Genomic DNA, 7,195 nt, shown 5'->3' on the forward strand with positions numbered 1-7,195 from the left:
TTACGCAAGCTCCTCGGTGGCCGAAGGGACGCCGGTGTTTGATGGCTCATCGACGGCACCCAATAGGGTGTTCAAATGGTCCCCAGATTTTGACGCCTATTGTGAAGGTCCCCGATGCACAATATGGTGTAACCTAATTGGCCTCCGAATCCACCTATTCGATCAATCAGCCCTCTTCGCCATTGGCAAAGCTTTGCCTAGGGACGCCAATACAAGATGACCGCAGCCACTTGCTAAACAAGACAAGGCTCTCCTTGCGCGGCAGTGCGTCGAGATTGAATCAGAAAACCACCCCGAAGAAATTCATACTTGATATTTGTGGATATAGAGAAGGACGGTCCAACAGGGCGGTGGGATAAATTCCAGCCATTGTCGGGAGGGTTAAGCACATCGTCGGTCACCAGCAATGTTTGCTATGCTTGTGGGAAAGACTGAGAGGCCACCGAAAAGAAACTACAACAATGCAGCCCCCCAAAAAAGTCAAATCAAGATGGAAACGGTCCCACGGAAAAGCAAGCCAATTTGGAGGCCAAGCAAAATAATAACAATGAGTGGAGACGGCAAAGGAGAAACAAAGGAAAGGGATCACCCCCCGAAAGCTAGGCAGAGTGGGGAGGAGTCGGTTTGGGAGGGTCCGGACATTGTGGGCAACCTTCAAGAAGATGATGGGCTTGGGAAAGGTCAACTTAACACAAGGCCGGTCCAAGGTGAGGAAGCCGCCACTAAATACTCAATGGGGCCGAGTCGAACAAAATCGAACGATGAGGAAGCAACGGGTGTGCCATGGGAACTTGGAGTCACAAGCCGTCGGATGGCTTCGAGCTCCCGAGGTGGGCCAAGAGGGGGCTCGAGAGGGAGAGGGCGACATTCCACATCAAACCATGGAAGGAGTGGAGATGAGTGGACGGGCAATATCATGAGCACAAACAAGTACTACTCGCTCATGGCTAACGGGGAATTTGATGTCGAAGCATGTGGCGAGATGGATGAGGTGGAAATGGAATTCCAAACCTTTGGTGCACAATCTAAGGATGCCTCGCAACAAGTTGATGCCGACAATCACACGATGGATGACGACCATCAGATTGTCATATTCCAAGGAGGGCCTTCAAACCTTCCGGGTACGACCCTATCTTGTTAATCATGTCTTACAACTTCATGTTTTGGAACGCTAGGGGAATCGCTAATGCGCCGACCCAAAACGTCCTCAAAAGACTAATCAAGTGTTATAATGTCATGTTTCTTGCAATAATGGAGCCACTCACTAATCCCGACCCGGATCGGTATTCCAAGGTGCTGGGACTAAATTTCAAAGGTGCAAATACGTCTGGTAAGATATGGGTATTCGCCGAGGAGGGTGCCAACTTCATCGTTGAGGAGGATTCGGACCAAGTCCTACACGGAAGGCTTACTTCGTACCGCATGGCGAATCATATCTCCATTTCGGCCATCTACGCTAAATGTAGTAGGTTGGAGCGACACCCTCTGTGGGATAAAATGAGGGAGATATCATTCAGGACGGAAGGAACCCCGTGGCTGATTGGAGGGGATTTTAATACGATCCTTGCACACGAAGACAAGGTTGGAAGTGAAACCAACCGGCAAGCAGAGATGATTGATTTTGCCGAAGCAATTGAAGATTGCCGGCTTCTGGACCCGGGATTCGATGGTGCGGAATTCACTTGGGCTAAAAATGGCTTGTTTGAGAGGTTGGACAGGCTGCTTGTTAATGAGGCATGGTCTAATGCGTTTGAGGCAACAAGGGTAACTAATCTCCCAAGCGTTTCCTCGGATCATGGCCCGATTCTTGCAAGGTGTAAGATGCCGAGGCCCCCCTCCGGGGGCAGCGCCTTTCGCTTCCAGAACATGTGGGTCCGGCATGGAGGCTTCCTGCAGCTTGTGCAAAATATTTGGGCTCAACCAACAGAGGCGAGTGGGCTATTGAACCTCCAAACTAAGCTTGCTAGGAGCAAAAAGGCCCTCAAGGCGTGGAACAAGGAGGTTTTTGGCAACATTCACGCCAATCTCAAAGGAATGGAGGAAGGAATCGCGCAGGCTCAAGCCGACTTTGAGGCTGATCCAACGCCACACAATAGATCTGAGATCAACAAAAGCATTGCCGAGTACATCCTCCTTCTCCGGATGGAGGAGGACTTCTGGAGGCAAAAGGCGGCTCTACGGTGGCTAGCAGATGGAGATAAGAATACCAGATTCTACCAAAGCTGGGTGAAGCAGAAGAGAGTTAGACTCCGAATTCACTCTATCAATGTGAATGGCCGGGAGATTGCAGATGAAACTGAGATACGGCACTCGGTGGTCGAATTCTTTCGGAGCCTTCTCGCCCCGGACACCCTGGACCTTGGGGACCCGGACCTTGATCTTATCCAACAACTCCCCCCCTCAACGGATCTTGAGGAGCTACACTACCCACCGAACTCCGAGGAGGTGAAGAAAGCGGTTTTTGACATCTCCGGGGACAGTGCTCCAGGCCCGGATGGCTTCTCGGCTGTCTTCTACCAAACATGTTGGGGAATTCTTGGAACGGATGTGGTGGAAGCCATAAAACAGGTCTTTCTTGGGGCCTACCTCCCTCGGAGCGTCACGGCCACAAACATTGTCCTTATCCCGAAGAAGGCCTCGCCCGAGACATGGGCCGATTTTCGCCCCATAAGCCTATGCAACGTCCTCAACAAGATTATTACAAAAGTTCTAACCGCACGCCTTGCGCCTTTTTTGCCACAGGTTATCTCCCCGAACCAGAGTGGATTCGTGAAGGGGCGGCTCCTACATGACAACGCCCTCCTCGCCCAAGAGATGTTCCACGAATTAGCAAGGTGCTCCCCTGCACCGAATGTGGCCATTAAGATCGACATGGCCAAGGCGTATGATAGAGTGCAATGGAGCTTCTTGATCAAGGTGCTTCGGCGCATGGGCTTCTCTGATGGGTGGATCGCCCTGATTGAAAGGTGCATTGGCTCCTGTTGGTTCTCGGTCCTTATTAACGGTGTCCCAGCTGAATTCTTCAAATCTACTCGGGGGCTCAGACAAGGAGACCCCATATCCCCGGCGCTGTTTGTGATTGCCGCAGAGTATCTCTCCAGGGCCCTCGATAAGCTCATCCTTGGAAAAAAAGAGATGACCTTCAAAGCGGCCAGGAGGTGCATGGAAATCAGCCACTTAGCATATGCCGATGACATTATAATCTTCACTCAAGCAGCTGCAACCCCATTGCGTCGGCTTAGAGAGTGCCTTGACGGATATGAGGGAGTCTCCGGGCAGCAGATCAATCTTGCAAAAAGCAATTTCTATATTGCTGAAGCGCACGAGCAATGGGCACATGAAATCCAAACGAAGGAGGCTTTGCTCGGGGGTCCTTCCCATTCCTCTATTTGGGGGTCCCTATATACCGTGGAGCCAAGAAAACCGAAATGTTCATGTTTGTCCGAGAGAAGATCGCTAGAAGGATTTCCGGATGGGCACATCGTCATCTATCTTTTGGAGGAAGGCTAACTCTCATTAAGAGCACTCTTGAGGCAGTTCCTATCCACATCTTCCAAGCCATTGAGCCCACGGCCGGAACCCTTAAGCTACTTGATCAGCCATTGGCTCGCTTCTTTTGGGGCTCGACGACTGAGAAAAAACGGACACATTGGATCAGCTGGGACCAAATGTGTCTCCCCACCAAGGAGGGAGGGCTCGGGATCCGAATGTTCACAGAAGTTCTAAGAGCATTCAATTCATCGCCACTTTCGCCAAGGATCACGGGAAGGAATAGCCCGACGTGGAGGAGGCTGGCCAAAGCTTGGGCCCACGCTCAACCGCACATTCGCTGGATTGTTGGTCAAGGTAAGATCTACTTCTGGGATGATATATGGCTTGGCAACGACCCTCTTAGGGGGCTGTGTTTCGACGAGAGGGGCAGCCCTACAACGACTGTCTCGGAGTTTATCACGGATGGTGAGTGGGACGCTCCAAAACTCCAAGTTCTCCATGACCAGGCGGGCCTTCCCCAACAGATCATTGATCAAATTCGCAAAACCCCGATACTTCCCGGGGAGCCGGACATCCCATGATGGACGCTGACAAGGCGAGGAGATTTCTCGCTAGCCTCGACTTGGGAGACGGTCCGGTCGCCTCAACCCATCATCCAAGGGCTCGAGGAGATTTGGACGGCTGGCCTCACAACTACCATCGCTATCTTCAATTGGAGGCTCATATCCAACCGCATCCCTGTTGACGCAAAGCTGCAATGGCGCAAGATTGAACTCGCATCCAAATGCCAATGCTGCCCACACAGGCCTAGTACCGAGTCTCTCCAACACCTCTTCATTCAAGGAGTAGGTGCAATGAGAGTGTGCAGGGAATTCAACGGGTGGTTCGAAGGCTCGGCCCCCACTCTCGTGGTCAATGACACGATCCCAACAAGAATTGAGGTATGGGCGAGAAGATTGCAGCAGCCGGGAAGGAAGCACCTCAGCCGAGCCATGCCGTACCTTATCTTCTGGTTCCTCTGGGCAGAGAGAAATAGGAGCCGCCATCATGATGTTCAATTCAAACCGAGCATTGTGATTTGGCAAATCCTCACTTTCGTCCGGAACAGCATGGCTAATGGCAGGCTCAAGCCAAAGCATTGGAGAGGGGTTAGGCTCGGAGTTAGTATCCCAAGTCATGCCGAACCGCAACGGCCACCGCGACTCGCTATGATGGTTAAGTGGGAACCACCGGATCACGCCTGGATCAAACATAATACGGACGGGTCCTCCTTTAAAGAAGCAACAGGAAAAGCCGGGGGAGGCGGCCTCATTCGAGACCACTTGGGGAAGGTGCTAGTCGCCTATGCGCTCCCTCTCGAAGCACACTCACCACTCGAAGCCGAACTACTCGCCATAGCACCACGGCTTGAAGCTGGCCTCGGAGCTTGAGAAACCAATTTGGCTCGAATCGGACGCCGAGCAAGCTCTCAATCTCATTAAAGGGCCAAGTTGGGGGCCTGCTCACACTCGCCAAGCCATGGCCCACATGACCTTACACAAGCGTCAACTCACACTCCGAACAACCTTCATCCACCGAGAAGGCAATAAGGCGGCTGACTTACTTGCGAAGATTGGTGTCGATCTGAGCCACAGTCGAGTTTTGGAGGCCCAAGACTTACCGAGAGCCGTCCAAGATGTCATTCGAATGGAACAAATGGGGATCCCGAACTTCCGGGTCCGTGCCGAGGAAGATGCTTAGGAGGACACCGTAGAGTAGGCGGGTGTCGAGCCATTTGTGACACGACCCCTACTTACTCTTGTGGTGCTTTGGCCTTTTGATTGTTCTTGCTTTGGTTGTAATAGTTAGTTGTAATAGCCGCATGTAACCCTAAGCCTCGTGCTAGGCTAATTGTAACCGAGAAATATTTTGCTATATTTTTTTTTTTTTTTTTTTTAATCAAACACCTTCACGGTGGAGGGTTCGTGGGTCCCTCATCCCTATATTTCAAAAGTGGTTGAATACAAAACGTGGCCACACCCGAAAGTGGTGTGCCTACACGAAAATTAGGAGTAGTATGCGGTCCGGTTCCACAAGCCCGGACCACATCATACTCCCTTTCAAAAGGTAAAATACAATTCAACAAAAAGAAAGACTATATCCCTTTCCACCAAAACTCGAGCCTATTCTTCCTCTTCATTATGGACCCGAATGTTCGGGATACCCATTGCATCCATCCTAATCATCGCTGTGAGGTGCCTTGGTGCCGTGAGGGCATTCATACGCCAGTAGTCATTTCTTTCTAATCCCATTTTGGCGAGGAGATCTCCTGCTCTATTCCCTTCCCGGTGGATGAAGGTGATACGGGTGTCTTGTTGGCGCTTGAGGATTGCTAGTCGTGCCATCACCCGACTAATATGGGCCGGTCCCCAGTGCGTGCCATTTAGGAGCTTAACCGCTTGTTGTGCATCCGACTCAACCCAAATAGGCCTTCTGAATTCTGCGGCGAGCGTCAACCCGAATTGGATGGCCAGAAGCTCCGCTTCGAGGGCTGAGTGAGCCTCGAGTGGGGAGGTAAAGGCTGCAAGCATGTTGCCCTCGTGGTCACGAACAAGACCTCCCCCCCCGGCTTTATCCGTTGCCTCCATGTATGCTCCGTCAGTGTTGAGTTTGATCCACGGTTCATCCGGCGGGTTCCATTTGACCACCATCGCGAGGGGCCTGGTCCTTCGTGGCTCGGCCTGACTCGGGACGTTGATCTTGAGGCGGACTCCTTTCCAATGCTTCGGTTTGTAGGATCCATTGGCCATGCTATTTCTAAGGAACATTTGCACTTGCCATACCACATTGAAAGGCTTAAATTGCACCGATTGATGACGACTCCTGTTTCGCTCAGCCCAAATGAACCAAAGAATAAGGTACGGCATCGCCCGGCTGAGGTGTTTCTTACCAGGTTGTTGGACTCTCCGTGCCCAAACTTTGAGCCTCTCCGGGATGGTGTCATTGATCCGGAGAGGTGGTGAAGATCCCTCGAACCAGGAGTCAAACTCCCTCCACACACCTCGGGCGCCAGCCCCTTGGATGAAGAGATGCTGCAGTGATTCGATGCCCGGTCTATGAGGGCAGCATTGGCACTTAGATGCCATTTCCATTCTTCTCCACTGTAGCTTCGTATCCACCGGTATTCGGTTGGATAGGAGTCTCCAAATGAAGATAGCAATAGAAGACGTGAGGCCTGCTTTCCATAAGTCATCAAGGCCTTGGATGATAGGTCTTTGAGTTCGGATGGTCTCCCAAGTTGATGCTAGTGAGAACTCCCCATTGTGTGAAAGCCTCCATCTCGGCACATCCGGCCCCTCCGGGATGATTGGCGTGTCAAGGATCTTCCGGACGATGTGTTGTGTAAGGCCGGCTTGCGCTTGTAGAATCCGCAACTTGGCTTCATTCCAAGATCCATTGATAATGTAATCAGCAACATGGACAAGAGGGCCTCCCCTATCATCAAGACAAAGTTCCCTCAAAGGAACCTCTCCTAGCCATAGGTCATCCCAAAATGATATCTTACCTTCTCGCACCACCCAGCGAATGTACGGTTGCGCCTGTGCCCGAGCCTTCAAAAGCCTCTTCCAAGTAGGGCTACACCTCCCCGAGGCTCTAGCTGTGAGTGGGGACGCCTTAAGGCAATATTTAGTCATCATGTACGTAGCCCAAAGGGAGTTTTGTT

This window comes from Salvia splendens, chromosome 17 (assembly GCF_004379255.2).
Source record: "Salvia splendens isolate huo1 chromosome 17, SspV2, whole genome shotgun sequence".
Classification (NCBI taxonomy): Eukaryota; Viridiplantae; Streptophyta; class Magnoliopsida; order Lamiales; family Lamiaceae; genus Salvia; species Salvia splendens.